We start from the raw sequence: 21,136 nt of genomic DNA on the forward strand, positions 1-21,136 counted from the left end.
ATTAATACAATTTATAAAATTCCATTTCGTTCGCAAATGCAAACTCCCGTTATTCGATTATTAATAAAATGACTTTAAATCTGTTGATCATTTGCATAATTGTTTTACGAGTCGCTTGAGGCCTGAATGGCGGCTGTAGTTAGAGATTATATGCTATCAAGTTTGATTCGATTCGAAGAAAGCTTTGTTTATTAAACTGGGCCGGTTAATATCATTTTGAATTTGGAACGAAATTATATCTATGGGAATATATCGTTTATAGTTTTTTGTAATGAAAAACCAAAAGTAAATGCCGTGTGAAGAATTTAAGTTTAGTTTTTTTAAGCCATATAAGTAAAAATCATATTTATGACTCTTGATCAAATACTATATACTGTATAATTGCTTCTAATAATCTAGTATTGCATTTCTTCACGCCTTATTACGATTAATTTAATTAATTATATCCAAAATCTTCTTTCGTTTGACAGATAGTGCTTATATTGTAAGAGATAAGAGAAAACGATGTCATACGTCTTATTAGAACAGCAACATCGCCTAATACAATAGACATCTTACAGTAAACTTACTGTCAATGATACAGCATATGAAACATAAATGTTTGCGCTTGATAATTTTGTTGAATAACAGTATTTGAATACTGTATGACCATTATACCTTTTGCAAAATGATTTTTTTTATTAATTTTTCGAAGCAATAACACAAGCTTACGTAGGTGTGTTGTGGGCGTGTATGTCTGACTATTTACTTTATATTTCATTTTGTACAATATTTATGTGGCTCAGTATTAAAAACGTTTTATAAGGAAATATGAAGGTTTTACAAAAATATAAAGAAAACATCACACTGGACTGAAACACAGATTATTGTAATTATGGATCTAAGATTTAATCTTTATGCTTTCTATAGTGAAGTTCTAACATAAAGCAGATTATAAAATAGGTTATTGTATCCACATTCTCCAGGACGCGATTTATCTCGGTACACGCTGATATAAGTACAGTTGGCTCCCAGTTTATGGATATTGACATGTTGCTAATAAATTCACGAGTAAGACCGGTTCCGTGACAGCTGCACCAGCTCATAGTGTTGGAGCTGGTGAAGATTTTTGCAATCTTGTCTCATATTCTAATAAAAAAGGTTTCTTATAGAAAAAAATTCTCAGAAATTTAAATAAGATTCCTCAAAATTTTGTAGGTACCTTAGATGTCATAGCTTTTGTCGTCAAATTAAAAAGGTGTGTTTGTCTTTGAAAAATGTAGTCATGTATTACGTAATTTTTTATAATTTACTGTGCTTATAAATAACTGTATATTCCAATACTTCCAGTAAATAGAATGTCGATAAAATTTGTATTTATAAGTCCAAGATGTATTCATCAACCGCCTAGATAATAATATACATATTTGAACTACGTCACAACAATGTAATTATTACTAGAATGGAATTATGCTTTAATAAATAAAATGTACAGCAGCTCCTAGACTACAATGCAAAATAGAAAGGACAGGCCTATTTTGCAAGTGGACCACCTGAGGTTACCGAACAAGCAACTAACTGGAAAAGCGTCAGCTATCTAGAGCAAGATTGTCGCTGTTATTCCTCGATTACACAATACAGGGCTTTGGCGCTGTTGTAATTGTACTAGGAACACGATAGGCTTAGTTATGGCCATTTTGTTATTGCTACAAACAAATTACATAATCGCAAGCTGACGTGGACAAGACTTGCAAGTCTAGGGATATGGCAGGTTTTTCAAAAACGTAAAGTAAAGTAAAGTGATAATTTTGTAAAACAAACTAGGCATGCCAAGTGACACTCTTCTCCATTGTCTTTTATTTCTAAAAACAATTTCGATGTTTCCCTTCAAAAATTTAAAATATAATATTCAAATATGTTTATGATTTCAAACGTTACATTATACACATAGATTTTTGGCCCTTCGATCTTCATACCCTTTTTAATATATTTATTATCATTAATTGGCTATACAAACCTAATTAATACCAAAAGGGAATATTTTTATTTAATACTAATTAATGCTTTTATGAGCCGGTATTTTTTGAAATACGACATTGGACATCATCTAGACCCAACGAGGATTTTACCCTTCCAAAATAAAATCAATTTCATTTTGTGGCTATTAAATAAATAACTAATGAAGTAATTGAGGCAGCGAAAGTATGACACAAAACCATACTTTATAGATTGTGCAGAGACGTGAGAAAAAAAATGAGTGGCGGTATCACATAGCCCATTTGCCCGCTGTTCTATAAAAAAAAAACTCTAAAAATTTGTCTATCTGTGGCTCTAAATGATAAAATTGTCTATTAAAGAACAATCCATGGCTATACGAGTAAGCGTGTGTGATTAAGTGTGTTATAAAACTTATAACACACTTAATCACACACGCTTACTCATTGACTAAACTGAACCTGTGGAACCTGTACTTAGCTTTCATATATTATAGATACAGAAATTGTATAATAAAAAACATTATAATGAATTGTTGTCATATGAATAAACATATTTCTATTATTATTTGTTTATTAACAGTTTGTTACACCTAATCTTAGGTGTGATAGAATTCTAGGAAAGTGGCTAACAAATTCGAGGATGTATACGAGTTACACATTATCAGCAAGTCACCGCTAGTTCATTATCGCGGCTCACTGGCACACACTTCGTTACTCCAACACGCTGGAATTGAATCGCATTCACCTTTAATAGCCAGTAAACACCGATCCACTTCTATAATATTATCTGTACGGGACCTTTTTATCTTATTTATATAGTGTTGATACAACTTGATTTATTTGTATTTAAAAGACATTTCATTAGACGATCAGATATTTTTATGTAGTTTTGTAATATTATAAATACATAGTTGAATGCGATGTATATAGTTCTTTTTATTGAAAATTATTGCACAAGCAATAAAAGAAAATAAAATTAATAAAATAATTAAATTTATAATTAAATTAAAACGTAATTGAATTTGAATCTGTAGGCATGCCTCATCGGCAAAGAAGACAGACGGTGTAGGCCGAGAAAAATGCGTTAAAACTCTATACTTTATGTTAGGTGATACACTCACACTGCATCGAAATGCCTACTCTAAATTAGCAGTGTTTTAGTAAAAAATTGAATTGCAACAAATTTTAACTTTTTTATATTAAGTAAATTTTAAATTAAAATTGTTGTTATAGTATGTATAGTTGATTTTCTGATTTTAGGTACAAAAATCCAAGAGCTAAATTTAATTAAACTATAAACAATCTCACCAAATGACAGCTCTATATATATAAATTGTCATCATTAAAACTGAACGGAATGCGCTGTAGGTTGTTAACCCGTCCCTTACATCTGATACAAGATAGGTCCGTATCTGCTACCTAATGCCGATATTATAATGAATACAGATAATTAGTGTTGTGTAATGATACCGTGTCATCGTGATAACAACTAGAATATGAAAAACGAGAACTTACATAACCTCTTGGTTTGCCGCATACCCCATTAAAGAAACTTGCGTTAAATTTATAAATATATAAGACGTATATAAGCGTGGATTTTTGTGAAGACCTACTCACGATGTTTTCCTTCGCCGTACGAGCATGTGCATTGCAAATAGATCAAAATCTATTTGGGCATAAATAGACTATGGTAGGAAAAAGGAGTATGAAAAATAACTGTGAAATGAAATTTTTAGCTCTGTGGCCGTATTTGGAAGTAAGCACCACGATACATCGTTCGACGAATAACAATAAAAAATGCATAGTCAGTCAAGACTTTAGAACTATTAAAATCAGAGCATTATATTGCATTAATCACCCAGGTGGTTACAGTCATGAAACAGTATATGCCATTTTTAACACCTATATTATATATTTTTTTAATCTGTAATTAACATTAATACAATAAACTTAATATTACTTTTGTATAGTATTAAAATAATTAATAAAAGTGTTACTTAAACTGAAAAAAAAAGCTGCTCTTAATGATTGTTATTAGTCTTAGAGATTTCTTAATAGTATCTTTTAGAGATTAAAGAATGTTGTTGAAACACACTTCTCTGACTTGTTGTCTTCAAGTATTCAATATAAAAGAATTCTGGGTTAAATGAATTTTACTATAGTGACTCCTATGATTATATGATTCATATAGGTGACGAATAATCTGGTCGTGGATATTAGCATATTTTTGTTATAGAAAGTTTAATTGAGGACAATCTTTCGGAAATACTATCGTAATAATTCGTCACGTTAAGTTTATATGCAACATGGGTCATGTTTTAGGTGTGTACATTTGTGACATAATAATCTTAATATATATATTTCTTGTGTGCGTGTGTATGTGACTGAACTCCTCCTAAACGACTGGACCAATTTTGATGAAATTTTTAGTGTGTGTTCGTGGAGATTCGAGAATGGTTTAGATTCACAATTTTGTCCGCTGGACAATGTTTTTTTTAATTAATTAGTAGTTGTTGATTTTGGAATGTTTTACATTGGATCCGACAGACGGCGCTACCATCGTACTGTCAAATTTTAAATAATATTCGAATTTTAATTTTAGTCTGTCCCGACAGTTAGCGCTGCGATCAAATTAAAAAAAAGTTTTGTTATCATTGTGTTATTGTAGACCATGTGCTGGATCGTTAGATATTGTCATAACATTTGAATAATAATTTTCATCAAAATGGTCCAGAATGTTTTAGCTTATTAAAAAAAGTTTGAAATTTTCAAATTAAAGACGTATAGACAGGACAACGTCTGTCGGATCCGCTAGTATTTAATATTTCTTATATTAATTAGAGTTGTAATAAAATCGGTTATTAATGGGAAACCCGCCTATGATACAGTATGTTTTATTTTATATCACATAGTATAGTGGTTTTTACTAAAGTGTAAATAAATAAATTAAATTTGCTTTTAAATCAAAAAGCTTTAAAGCCCAAGTTGTCGCGTTGTATTTTGTATATGTGTTTCGATTTTGCACGTCGATTATATTCATTCAGCGAAGTGTATTGACTCACCGATAGGGTGTGTAAATATAGCAAAGTCGGATTTGAATTTCGATTCCACTTGCCATAAACATCAACAAGTATTAAGGTAATTTCCCTTAAATAGCTTCAATAGGTAACCCTTTCAATCCAGAAGCAAATAAAGCGAGAGACGTTTAAAGTTTTAATTAAAAGGGATGGTAATTAGACACGCTCCGGGAGTATGTTAATTAATCCATGGTTAAATTCTTTGAAAATACTGCGTACACCCATTGTTTGTTGTGTCGTTAAAATCGGGGCCTTTTTCTTGCGGATAAGTAGGTTTTAAATAGCCGGTATTGCTACTCGATCCACAGATTGTTTTAATTAAAAATTTAACTGACTTTTTATAGCTTATTAGTACTACTGAAATCAAAAGTAGAATTTATAGTTGATTTAAAGTAGTATTTAAAGTAGTGAACGAAGAACAGAAAAATATAGAAGGTTTTCTTAAATTAATTACATTTTAATAAAAATATGGTTATTTCCATAAGATTATTTGTATATATCGTCCATGGTTATAAATATAGCTCTTAGTGTCTATTAACATACAGATTGTGTCTTTTGTTGCTCTACTACAAGCCACATTAGCCACATTAAATCAATATCCACAAATGATTATCCATACAAAACTCACGTTTCGGCCACATATTTAAACTGAAAGCTCACTGAATTTCACCTTTGTTATTGTGTTCGCTCGAACTAAATATTAGCTTTATTAACCTGATTGGCTTTCTCAAGCTCCATAATTAAGCTTGACATTCTATCCTGAGACGACATAATTTTATTTGCTCAGCCTTTTGAGTAGTCGTGTCATTTTAATGCTCCTTTTCATTACGTAATTTGAACGTTAGGCTGTAATTTCTTACTTGAAATTAATATTACGATACGCTGCTATGTTTAATGTAAATGTTATTACAGTATTCGAAGATTCTTTTTTCAAACCTGACATCAATTTTAAATTGAAGCATTTAATATTTTGTGAGCGCAGTGTTGGCCTAGTGGATTCAGCGTGCGACTCTCATACCTGAGGTTGCGATCCCCGGCTGTGCACCAATGGACTTCTTTATATTTGCGCATTTAACATTTGCTTGAACGGTGAAGAAAAACATTGTGAGTAAACCGACATGTCTTAGACCCAAAAAGTCGACGACGTGTGTGAGGCACTGGTGGCTGATCACCTACTTGCCTATTAGATTTAAAATCATCATGAAACAGATACAGAAATCTGAGGTCAATACCTAAAGAGGTTGTAGCGCTACTGATTTTTTTATTTAATATTTTAACTACCTCAATTTATAATTGTCCCTCTATACTCACAATATTTTGTAAATTGCTAAACTATATTTTGACGGCAAGCGCAGCGTCGATTTATATATCTATTAGATTGTACTTTATGATTAGGTTAGAGAGATAGGCTTAAAAAATTTATTTATAAGGAAAGACAGTCTTTGGGCGAAATTCAAATTGTATGGAGCCCATAAAATTCTGGGTATTGTGATCGATATTCAAATCGATTCACATCAATTTGGCCTAGTTATAGACACATAGATTTGTGGGCGTATCAGATCTAATTAATTCGACATTGATTGATCCTAATGTTATTTAGTAGGCGTCACAGAGTAATTGATTGTCACAATATCCAGGTGGCACAAAGAATCACCGGTACCTGTTTTTGTAGCTGGATTTAATGACCTATGTCTAGCCGGGGTTTTTGTTGACCATCATCAATATTCCAATCTGTCAAGTAAATATCAAATTACCGAGAATATCAACAATCTCGTGCAGCTTCTAGAGTAGTTTTTGTTAGCGGCTATATCAAATAGAATCTAGTACATTTTTTGTATCACACTCTGTGTTTAATAATAAAAATCGCGCATTTTCAATTATAATTTTTATTTGTGATACAAATAAAATGTATGTGCTTAAACCTAGTATGCAGTTTTCAGTCTTGACAAATATTTCTGCTGCTAGCTGTTATATATCTTTAGTTATTTCGTAAATATTTATTCAGGATAGACCCAATCAATAGTCATTTCTTTTTCATAAACTTTTTTTAATGTATTAGGGGGCAGGCAGCTTACCTGATGTAAAGTGATACCGCTACCTAACCTACCCATAAACACTAACTTGCCAGAAATTACCAGAAGGCTCACAAGTGCGTTGCCGGCCTTTTCTTAAAGGTCCCTTAGTTGAATTAATTCGGAAATACATTGGTGGGTAACTGGTTCCACATAGTGGTGGCGGCAAAAACTGCCGTAAAAAATGCTTAGTTTAAGAACGAACGACGAAAATCTCCTCTGAACACTCTCTATCGTGAATACAATAGAAGATGACCTAGACCCCACATGCCAACCGATGACCAATCCTACATGACCCATCCGCGTCGTCTACGATTGAACCACTGTCCGTTGGACACTCTTATATATTCTTACCAAAAAAGGTTGTTAAGCAGTGAGCCCTAAATTATCTTTCATAGCTTTTCGTTATAATTAATTATCTAGTTCACTTAATCATGCTGTTAAATCCCTATATTGAACTACACTCTCAAATATGTCGGCTTAAATCGGAATAAAAGATAACGGTAGAAAGACCCCGTCTTCAAAAGTATACAATATTATTGTATGCACACAATCTGGTGGCGATATTTGGTAAGTAAACTATCGGTCGATAAGTGTTAGTTTAACACCTTTTATGGTATTTACTTTTTTGATGATACTGCAAATAAAGAGATACAGAAGCGCTTTAGAAAGTGACAAAATAAATAATGTTACATAAGTGGGCCCAGTAATAAATCAATATTTACTATTTGAAATTTAATAAATGTATCGATTTGATTGTTGTTGAGAGTTATATAGTCTTATTATTATATGTTGTTCACTGTGTGCTGTCCTTAATCTAATAAAACAAAAGAGCAGTTGGCTTTCTGTCCTCACAGTGAGATTCTCATCCCTGAGCTCATAGGTTTGAAAATCCGTTTTCATATATATGTACACTCGGCCAACACCCTCTGTCTTCTTTGCCGATGAGTAGGGATGCCAACAGGATCGAATTTAATGACGTGGAATAAGTGATACCATGATGATCTTATGTTACAAAATAAACGTATTTTATTTTACTTTATTTTTACACTCTCTCATATGTTGATGGCAAACATTATGAGGAAACCAAAATGCCTTGGACCCAAACACTGATCTTATCTTCTAATAAGCGTGTAGGTGATCACCTATAATCACGAAATTGGTACAGAAACTGTAACGTCATTGGTTTAAGAGATGAACAAAAGACTCGAAAAAATCCCATTAGATCTTTGGTGACGACACAAAATTTTTTGAAAATCCACTTTTCCAATCTCAAGTAATACAGAGTGGCTAAGATGATATTTTTGATGGGGCATTAAATATAAGTGTAATATTGCACGTAGGTAAGAAAAATCCGCACAATACTTATCGCCTAGGTCAACTTTACTGCCACTATGCACTCAATATAATTCCGATTCCCTACAGAACTTTCTCCCAAACCATGTAGTGAATGACTGGAACAGGCTACCGGAAAGTGTAATTAGTGCACCACTCTCTGAATTAATTTAATAATAGGCTGGATATTTTCTTGAAATCCGCAAATACGCGCACATCAGCTTATTAAGCTCCTATTGTTTTTATCTACATAATAGTAAATGCTTTAGCAAATTCATTACTTTTAATTTTATAAATAAATATCCCTAGAATCTTATAAAAGGCTTTTGTGCTTAGAGTTCTAGAGAAAGGCCACTTTCATACTTTTCTTTACAAAGACTTGGTGTACAAATACTTCACGTCTAATAAAAGAATTAAATGACACGATTGCGCAAACTGGGTGAGAGCCTACGGCAGGCTCATTAGCCTGGCAATTACGCAGCACAAAATGTTCCCTGATTACAGTCTCCGGTCGCCACAGCCGGGGGCTGACCAATGTTGCCCGCTGTCATTTTAGAATTCCACTAGTTTTAACTAACGAATGTCTATGGAATTTCTTAATTTTAATTGGAGTAAGTTTAAATTATACATTTAGTAATAATAATAATAATAGCCTTTATTTCCAAAAAACTTTAAAATTAGGGGACAATAAAACGTCATTCACTTAAGTTTTGGTTTGTCCACCGTTGGACATAGGCCTCCTCCTTCCGGTTCCACTCGCGTCTGTCGCGGGCCAGGCGCGGCCAGGTAACCCCGGCGACTGCGATGATGTCATCTGCCCAGCGTCGGCGTGGGCGCCCCTGCGGCCGGCTCGTGCCGCGCGGGTACCAGTGCAGCACTCTCTCGCTCCATCTGTTGTCACTTGTTCTTGCTGTGTGCCCTGCCCAACGCCATTTCAGGCGGCACACCATTTTTGCCGCGTCTATTATTTTTGTTCTTTGTCGTATCGCTGTACTCTTTACCCTGTTAAGAAGAAAAATATAAAAAAAAGAATACATTTAGTAAGTAAATATAAATATGACGCAGATGAATAGAATTTGTAATGTTACAACCCAGCACCGCATCGATAATATAAAGCAAGTTTTACGCTATTATAATTTGGGATTAATCAAAAGCCAAGCCTCTCAGAGCATGTAACTTATTTTTGTGTGTATGTACGAACCTAAATGCCCAAACAGGCAGTCATCACACCCCATTAGTCCCATTTTAGTGGGTTAAAGTAAGTTAACAAATTATTGTTAACTTACTTTAACCCACTAATTAACTTATTAAAGTTTTCACGTTCTATTTTTCAAGGAAAATTCTTTACATTGGCAACCCAGGCTGACAGAACAGATGGCATTCTTTCTACCGATACAAGATCTGCGTTTCACAAAAATTTGAAGTATCAGTGGCTTGTGGCGTCTTGAAGACAGAATGTCTGTTATTATGATTTTTAATGAAATTTGTATGTTTAATACACAGACATTATTATTAATGTATCCTTGATTAAAAATATTGTTTATTTACTTATAAAGAATCGACTACGCTTATAAACAAAAGCAATATAAGACATCCAAAAAAAATTTGAATAAAGTATTTTTTGCAATTATGTATTAATTAATTATTATTTAAGCAGTATAATCCAACAAAATCCACAATCTTTTAAAGCCCACTGATACAATTACAAATACACTTTCTAATATAATTGATGTAATACGCAAAATTTGCTATAAGTATCCAGAATTTAAACAACAATAAAAATTAATATGTAAAATTATAAAGAAGGAATATTCTGTACAATAAATATGACTCCAGCTCGTTGACCCAGATAAAGTTCTCATCAAACCACGATATTGTAATTAATTTCGAAAGATTAATATTATTTTTGATCGGCTTGAACCAATACAATTGTCTTAACTATGTCAAGTACGCGTTTCGAGAGAAAACCTTATTAATGGATAAAATTAAATCTGGTTTGACTTGGGAATTGTTCGAAAACACCTCTGGGGATATGTAAATAACATTTTTAGCCCAATTTATGACACAATACAACCTTTAAAAAACAGAGACACTGTTAATTATTCTACTATTTATTATTATTTTTATTTTTCATTTTTATATAACGACGGTATTTTATATATGACAAAGGAGCCTGCGGGACGCTCAAAAAGGTAGTCATCGCAGCCCATAGACACCCATTTTTAGTGGATGCGTTGCCGGCCTTTAAGGGAGGAGTACGTTCGAATTTTGAATTGTTGGAGGTCATATCTCTCAGGGAAGAACCCCGCCCGTAGTCCACAGTTCGCTAGTTCACAAAAGAAAATGCCTTGTTAAGGGATAGTGGGAGATTTCTTAGCGTAACTCAATAATAAAATGCTTCTCTAGGTCTAACACGATCAGCTTCTTGTCGCTGACATTTACAATAGTTAATCCTAAAACGACATCATGCAAGTCAATGCTATTTCTGAGACGGCATTGGAACCCACGGCTGCGGTATTACTGTGAAAAGCCACGCGACCCAATTTTATAGTTACGCAAAATTAATTACATGTTATTTTATACTCATACAATTTGACGTTTGTATTATACGAATAAATTCCTAAGGTCGTTTAAAGGTTAGCTACCTATTGAATGGTGTTGAAAGATTGGTACAGTATCATAGGTAATTATTTTGTTACAATATCAATTGCAGACAATAATTAATATTAGTTTTTAATTCTTATATTCATAAAGGACTTTAACCTATGTTTGCCACAGTTAATATTAACGTAAGAAATACTTTTATAATGAACTTGCTGGGCTTCGAGATGGAAGATAGATATAACGAGTCACTTCATGGAAAGGAACAATAGGCCCTGAAGACCACTCCAAATGTGATGAGTGGACAACCTTTCCAAAACTGCTGGCCCATATTGGCTCCAGGTGTGTTGTGTAAAGGGAAATAGCTTTCCTTGGAGGTCGTCTATACCTGTGAAGGTGTTCTTATAATTTAAAATTGTTAAAAAAAAATGTGCTAATTGTTTATTTATTTATTTATTTATTCGGAAACCAAACAGAAACATCCTTATAATAGAAACAAAGTCAAAAATAAAACACAAAACAAACACACCAGATGCATCCACAATAGGTTACACTTATACAAAATTGTTGAATTGTTGTAAAAGTTATAATCAAATATATATCGTATATATTAAATATTTGTAGTAAATGTTTTTATTTTATTTTACATTATCTATGTAATAGCTTTCATCGAAATAATAGCATATTTACTAATGCATAGTACTTCGTACTAGATAGAAATAACTGTATTATTGGACTACATTGCACTACATTGGTAGTGCGTTTGATTTTTACTGTTCTCGTGCATTCTTAAAAAAATTGTTTTTATTACATTTATTATATCTATTTCCCATACTAAAATTACCGATTTCGTGAATAAATAATTATCAATAATTACTTCCGTATAAAAATTTAAGTGAATTAAATGTTAATTGCATTTAATATAGGTTAGTAGCTACGCATATTTAAAAATATCATTAGCAAGAGTTAGTCATATTTATACGAGTACGTGTGAGTCAAGGTCATCAAGAACATTTTGCATCCTGTAATAATCCTTTGAAGTCCACGTGCAGCAAAAAAGAATCAGTGAGTCGTTTGACTCGTAAAGCTAAAGACAATAATAAATTAAGTTTTTGATATTATAACGTATGTAGCTTCTTGACCCTAGTATATTATGCCATACACAATATAGAATCTTCTATCGTCAGTGAACATGGAACAAGAGCTCATTTGTCTATCCCCTTTTTCTCAGTCGCATTCTTCTTTTTTGAAGGTCGTGTGACGTATCACTGTGAGGTGTCTTCTGCCCTGCTTGTGACTTCTCTCCATTTTGCTCGGTCAATAGCTTCCCTTAGCGCAGCTGTTATGTATTTTTATATTACTAGTAACGTAGTGAGCAAATTAGAACAGTTTAGTAATGAACAATTCACACACTGAATTACTGTTTTAAGTACTTGAGTTATGACTAATAAGAATTCATAAAAATACACCTGTCATATAAGTTTCTCACAATTTAGAAAAAACTTGTGATCTCACCCGGCTAATCCCACGAAACCAGAATATTTCGAGGTAATGTTACAATCCTTAACATTTTGGACATAAAGCACATCCAAACGGTCGCAGTCAGTTAAAGTGTGTATGGTAAAAAGTATAAGCTACCAGCGAGTTAAAGTTTAAACCCTTATCAGCTATCATAGAAACGAAATACCCCAGTAATATTTAGGTAAACCTTGAACAACACATTGTTAATCGAAAGTAAAAGAGAGAACATATTATAATAAAACCCGAAATGATTCTTGGCCTCAGATTGCATCCTTGCTTGTCTTTGAATATGTTTATTTCACACACAGCCGGGGTTCAATCAAACCTCGGTCCTTTGCTTCTAGACGGACACTGCTTTTTATTTAGGTATAATACTTAAAATTTAACATACTCATTTAAATTGAATGTACATAATTTAAATAATGAAAAAAGTGCAATAACCTTAAAAGAACATATAATAAGTAAAATCAGTCCTTTTTTTTTTTAATATATTATTTTTGCTATTGATTACTGTTGTTAATACGACAAAATTATAAGAAAATAAAATACAAAATATTGAAAGTTTTGGAAAAATAAGCAATGATTGTTTTACACAAATATTTAATTTGATTATAATGACCTAAACAAATCAATGATTGTTTTCTTAGAAATTATTTCAAGATTATGTCTGACTTCTCCAACGTTATTAGAAAACATATTTCTTTATCTCATATAAATTATATTAGTTTACACGCCTAAGTTCGTAGTTTGGGCCATAATGTAACTAGTAATAAAGAAGTGAATTGCCCGTGGGCATTGTTGATCCCCGTAAAACAGGTTCGGACATAAAGACCACAGATAAGAAATGTGAATGTCTTGAATGTAAACTTTGTGGAATCTACATTTTTGTTGTAACATAGAACTAGGACCCGGATTTAAGTGGGTTATCTGATTTTGTATTTGGTGCTTTAGCCTTGTTTATGATTGTTAAATGGCTCGTTATTTTTTCCAACATTGAAGTTAAACTAAGTATAATAACAATATTAAATTGTATTTGCTATTCATACATTAAACGGGAGGCATTTTTTGCAATATAGTAAATCATTGTTAAACATAACGATAATTTGTGTATTACGGTAGCCCTCTTTTTACCCTAAAAAAATTTTACTTCCATACCAAAATTATTGCTACAGACTTATTAGTAGTTATAGTTGATAACTTGTCTTGCAGTTAAATTTGTTAAATTCCCGTAACACATAATATGGATTCGCGTATGGATTAGTTACAGTGACCCTTTCACGATGATAAAAAAATTTCATGTATAAATTTCTCGTGTCACGGTGTTTATAATTAAACTCCTCCGAAATGGACCGACCGGGTCGGTCAGTTATACATATCATACAAGACATAATAAATGTATTTATATTGAAAATAATTTAAAGTTCTTAAAAACTTAATACTCAATCAATTCTCCGGGCTATAAGCCACATGTGGACAAATTCTATTTATAAGATGACAAATAAATAATTTAGTAAGTAATAAGTTAATTATATGAAAATAACAGAAAAGTTCTAGATGTGGACAAAGGAGACGAAGCAATCACTTTCTATTGTGGTACACAGGAAATCCCGTATTTCTATTATCGCTATTTCTTATGTAATTATCATGTTTCTAATTATATCATATTAAGACGAGAGCCAAGTATGTTTTTTATTCAATTTAAAATTGCAGCAGTTACATTATTCTAAGCGGTATGTTTCAGGTGACAGAGACAAACCCTTTAAACGACCTTTTTTATAAGCCGGAAACGCACTCGCGAGCCTTCTGGCATTAAGAGTGTCCATGGGCGGCGGGATCACTAACATCAGGTGAGCCTCCTGCCCGTTTGCCCCAAAAACAAAGAAAATAATAAGGATTTCTTATCGTTTTAAGCTAGATTCACACAATACAGTTAACAATAATTCGTTCTCGGTCCAATCTAGATCTAGTGAAACATTAATAAAGTATGCAGTGGAAATGTCAGAAGGTCGCCAAAACCACGCTTAAACTTTGCTATTCATAACTTAAACGCTTGACAAATTCACATAATCCCATTTAAAATTAAACCCAGTGCGAGTTGTTTGCATAATCATAAGTCTTAATAAGGTTTAATAATCCAAGTTTATGATATTCTAAATACTGAATAAGGTCTTGCTAAGATGTATGATTATATAAATATATGTTGTGATATAACACAGTGTATGTTTATGACTGTTTCAGTGGCAGTATACATTTCTTAGCGGATAAAAGCGACTTACGCCGAAACCCAATAATCTATCTTAATCTATTTTTGAGCAACTGATATAGACATCTTAATCCAAATATTGATAAACGTGTGCCAATAATCAATCGACGTATTGTTATAGCCATCTCTATCAACAATCTCAGATTTTTTTATAGAAAACGCCTATCCTATTCTTTTGTTTAAAAGAATTACGTATTATAAAAACCTGGGCGTCAGATAAAGTAATGTCATCGTGACCTATAAACAACGACTTATCCACGCCTTTAAGTATAAACAGTTTATGCAAATGGAACTAGACTAACGAAATGTCAAACACGTAATATAATATTATACCTGTAATATGTCTTGCATGAATGCATGAAGTGAATAGTGATTGATGTCGCAATAATTCTCTGTTAAATTTGTCTCAAGCCAGAATCACGTTTCGCGCGGCGATCCGTTCAAAGATATATTTGCAGCGCGCCACTAAAATACTAGTACGAAATGGTGGCATAAGAAAATCATCGGTATTTCAAATACTGAAGGATTAGTTTGGAATATATTTGACGTGGTAATTGGTTGGGAACTTGCGACTATTGTTTCGTGAATATTGAATTCGATTGCAGTAGATAAAACTGCAGGGTAATTGATAAAATTCCAATTTCTGACGAGGATATTGACTGGTTCCGATAGCTGCCAGCGGAATTAGCTGTTTGATAATTATGTAATACCAAGTGATTATTATCATTGTACTTAGTTTTCTACGTATAAGGTAAAATAAATAGGACGACTTTTTACCGTCTTAATATTTATTAACAATTAAAATGACAGAGAAAATGCAAATTTTAAAATGTATTTAAGAGATAAATAAAAACCCATTTAGCAAAAAATAAAATGAGGATAGACTTATGTATAAAGTAAACTACCTACCTAGTCTTACAATAACAAAACAATGGAGCAAGTCCAATAATGTAGAAATAAAATTATTAACATTCACAGCACGAGAATCCATATTATACAACACGGAATTTGTAGCAAATACTAAAATTAAAATTTAGAATGTATTTTAAATTATAACGATCCCGCCACTCCCTCGATTCCTATCCATCAATTACTACTTTTAATTAATCACATTAAATAAATATGCACTGAGGGTAATATACCAACTTTTTATTTGTTCATCGCTTTCAATTCCGTAATGTATCCGTACAATTATCGAGGTAACTTTAAATATTCATTGAACTGGAAATCGAATTTTGGCTGTGTTATTGAAACGGCATGATTTTGATGTATTTGACCTGCATATGTTGTTTCTAAGTAAATCTGAAAAGTTGCATATTTTTCTTTAATTAGCTGTATGAGTACATATTAACTCATCAATATTACTATTTACTAAAATATTAAATTTTATAATCTCAAGAAATACGGATTCGTGAATCCGTTTTTTGAACAATTCATTTATCGATAAAAGTTTTTTTACATAACCACACACACACAGCTAGTCTTATATAAGTTCATAGAGCTTGCCGCTTACATATAACCTTCAAATTTTATATCAGTCTTTCATTTGGGTGAATTATTAATACGCCACGCTCTGTTTGCATTTTTCATTCATCTTCTGTATTTCAGTTTCATTTCAGCTTTAAAACAAAAGAATACCTAGACGTATTTTATCAATAACTCATGTTTCAAATACAATCGTAATATGCACAGAACACATCAGATATTTTGAAGCCGAGAATGTCTGGTACATCGAATTTATGGGATTACGAACCAATGAGTACCACGACAGTTATCGCATAGAAATAGGACCTTGTTGAATATTGTGGCCCAAGATTTATGTGCTTGCTACATGTTTGTACATTAGCAAAGACAATTATTTATGTCATGTCAAACGTGTTCGGAAAAATCTTTTGTCGTATCTTGTTCCGTCTTAGGTGCGTTTCGAATACAAGGGCATTGTCTGCTAAATAATTTTCAATATTCTAAGAGTTCGTTTAGAAGCGAACATTCTATTTACTCTAACATGACGATAAGTTGTTTACCAGTAATTTAAATAATAATAATTATAAAACCAGTAATACAATAGAGGATATATTTCTGCGTTTATTTCTTCAATTATCTAATACTATGTAGATGGTCCCTACTTTGCTTAATTTAAATAATTAGCACCTGCGTTCAAATAACTATTAAAGCACAATCGTGGTTTAATTATAATAAAATAAATTATACAATACTTTACAAAGAAAATTTAAACCTGTTTAATAAAGTAGTGTTTTACTTTATTGTATTAAATACATTTTCTATGTAGGTATAAGTTATTACACTACACAAGAATACAAGAATTTTGCAAAAAATTACACTTCTTTAATAAAATAACTAAAATTTTAGTTTCTACTAGTAATTGCCTTATTAAAAAATATGTATTGGCCTAATGTAGATTAGATACCCGATTGACGTTGTCAAGGGATTTTTTTTTAAATTTGATCAGTCCACTACCGAATATAACAAGCTAATAAATAGCGTTCGTAAGATTACTAGAGGCCACAATTAAACGAGCCTTAACAGTGTCGTCACAATGTTAAAAAGTATAAATCTCTAACTTCATTAATATGCTAACAAATTAAGCCACAGGAAATACCAAACGGCTTACAAAAACATCATTAATTAGCTATTGTGTAATAGGACGTCGCGTTTTCGTAAGTTTCTTTGTTCAGTGGTCCAAACATAAATATTTTTCTACTATATAATTATACGTACGTTATTATTTCATCAGCAACACTTAATTATGGGTGTGATGATCATTATGTCAAGATTTCTTTAAATGTTGTTCTTACGTGATAGAAATGATGTTTCATATAATACAATATAATATTTTTTACATTCATTCATATAATATTCATTACAATTCGTGATTTGTTTAGGAAATATGAAAGTTACAAAGTCGTATTTAGTCTAAATTATTTACACAAATTACTTTATAATAGATCTTCGCATTGATTGAATCTCGAATTTTTCGGCTTGATAATATAAAGTTTTCTGTTTAAAAGTGGCACCATCCCATAATAGCCAGAATTTAGATTTATTTATTTATAATAATAATCTTTGTAATAATAGTCTTTTATAATAATAATCTTTTTCCTTGTAGTAATGTCATAATTTTCAAAATTATTATTATTATTTTTTATAAAATAGGGGGCAAACGAGCCCGCGGGACGCCCAAAAAGAGATATGATTTTGTTTAAATTCTGTGCATAAGTAAGGTTATTTTGAAACAAGATTTGCTAAATAGATAGAAAGTAAAAGACCAAACTAAAGTTATCTAAATGCGAGATTATAATCGAACATTTCACGTCATTGAGACAGTAACCTAATTTAGAACAATGTTACGAAATAGACTCGATTGTATGAAACAAATAGAATGAGATACGATAAATAAAAGATTATATCTGTCACCCGTTCGATTGTAATTAGAGCTTCAAGTTCTTTATCAACAATCAGACCCTGACTTAATATTGGCTCATTAAAACTATATGGGCCGTGTTTTGAATGTGAAAGCAAGGACGTTAAATAATAGTGCATAAGAATGAGATGTTTGCTACAAGTGAGAATGTGTCAGCGTTTAGGTTCAAAATGTTTCCGGTAGAGCTCCTTATAAAGTGACTTTTTATAAATAAGTTTTACTTGACAAGTATTACTTTCCCTTTTTGGATACATTAGGATTAATATAGGAAATATAATGTAATTGTAATTCAAGTGTTCCAATAAAAATAACTCCTTTAATAATTATAAAAATACCATAAATGTTTACTTTTAATTTTGGTCGAATTTATGTCTTTATTAATAGGATATGAAAGTCGCTTTCGTCTGCATCATATACCGCATACTCAATGCAGATAGAGTTACAAAGACAATCCGCGACAAAGCTTGAGAACTAGAGCGGTAAGCGGTACCAGATACAAACTATACCAGGAAAGAGAAATAGTTCAAAGTAACAAAAGTACCTACTCCTGAGACTTTCTACAGGGATTGCTAGCTCTTAGATTATCCTTCGTAATGGTCACCTCGTATAAACGTCGTAGTCATTAGCAAAACTTAATTATTTATTTAGTTTAATTTGTTTATTTTTAAACTTATACTTACATAATTTGGCGCGTTAGGGAAAAATGATGGGAGATTGTACGATGCGCGCGCATACCGTTACAAAAAAACACACCGACACCCTGAAGTTAGCTATAGTCAACATGTTAGTTTTATTGTAATATTTAAATAAACTTTATTTAACTAGATAATGTGTTATAATAAATATTTTAATGTATTGTCCTTTTTTATTGTCAGTGTAGTTATTTCTACAAACGTGGAATTCAATTTTTGAAAAGATTGTTATCTTGTTACGCCAAAGAAGTAGGTGTCACTTTTAAAGGAGCAAACATCAAACTCATTTAAGCAAACTCAAAGAAGTCCATGAATTGTCTATTTAGTGGTATTGGAAATATAAACAACAGATCTAATTTATTCTATACATAATGTCTTTTTTGATACTATTTTAATTATTTTGGTGCAGACCCAAGCAATCGTTCTAAGACTAATGAAACATTTAAATTTAGTATTAAGAAAAACGATTAAAATGCATCTTAATTAAAATGTCACGTAAGCCCAAAACATGCTATAAATTTGCAATTAAAACTTGTACCGTTTAGAAGTGCAGCTTTTAGCGAAATTTACTTCCTTTGGCCAACATTGCACAACTTTCCCCAACTTCCGGTTTATCTGGCACCTACTTCAATGAGACAGGAAGTTCGACGCCTAGAAGGAACATTGCTACATCCCGATGTTGCTGGAGTTAAATATCTTGGTAGAGTCTTGCGCAGCTCATCTGTAAATTAATTTTGTTATGTTTAGTGTTATAGTTGAATTTTAAGACCTCAATTAGTGTCAGTGACTCACGTTTCTAAGGTCGTGTTGTCGTTATCGTTGTCGTTTGTTAATTCATTTATTCGTTTCGTCATCCTTCAGCTAACAAAAAATATTCATAAAAATAAACAATAATACTAAAAATGTAGCAAAAGATGAAATACATAATATTTACAAAAAGTTTCCAACATTTCAGGTGAGCCTCCTGCCCGTTTGCCCCCTGTTCTATAAAAAAAAATTGCAAAAATGAGAAAAAAAAATATTCATACATTTAACAAAGTAATACCTAATTGGGCTGTGATGTATGATGGTGTAAAAGTAAGGGTACGTACGTATGGGTACATATTTGGGGTATGCTCATAGAGCTGGTAATTTTTCACTATGGATATCCTTAATACTATTTTTACCATATTCCGCGATAGCTTCTTTCATTTATTTTTTAATTATATTTTTCCTGAATAAAGTTGTTGCACCGAGCTAAGACATTACACTGCTTTTGTGTGAAGCCAACTGTACTAATGAGATACTAAGAAGGAAATGAACAGTTACTTTTTTAACATCTCATATACTTTTATAATGTATATAGAATGTATACTTAATTGGTTAAAATAAAACTATTTATGTTGTAATTTACGAGTAAATAACGAGTTTACAAACTTTAACCGTACCACTCAATTATCAGATCTAAACTTTGAGTTAAAGTCAAGATCTCAATCCATTATGTTTAATAAACAAACTACACCAGAATATCTAAATTTTCTTAACTTCTTAGAACTTAAGCACTTCAGTATCGTGTTTCATGATTTTATATAAAAGCACTTGGGGATATAGCTGATGCCTTATCTATTTAAAGTAACCATATTACTTCAATGTTACAGACAAACTATAAGCAAGGAATAAAAAATGTGTGCGTGTACACACGTAAGAAGTGAATCTTCTTTATGAGCTTATTTTTCGAATAATTCTATACTATATGCTACTTACAGAAATTGGTTAAAGAAAGTTAAATAAGATAAAGTTTAATTAAAGGCTATTATCACAGACATGAATTCCAAAAATACAATTATTATTTTTACCTTATTACTACTAAGATTATTACAGAATTTAATTAATTGTAATAGAATTTAAACAAACAATGATAATAATTACTATAAATGTAATCGTTATTATATATTTTTGTTATTAATGGATTCGAATCTCTTCAAATCAACCGTGGTAGGGACAAGAAAAAGATGGCCCGTAACGGTGACATGGGACGCGTAACCGAAAAAACCTACCTACTATACCTAATAAAGCCCCCTTTAGTTGACACTATAAGAGTAAAATCATGAACTTTCCATTTGGATATGTTCTTTGATCCATTTCTCCTCAGAAACCTTTATGATTCAGTCCATCCCT

This window comes from Pieris rapae, chromosome 3 (genome assembly GCF_905147795.1).
Source record: "Pieris rapae chromosome 3, ilPieRapa1.1, whole genome shotgun sequence".
NCBI classification, from domain to species: domain Eukaryota; kingdom Metazoa; phylum Arthropoda; class Insecta; order Lepidoptera; family Pieridae; genus Pieris; species Pieris rapae.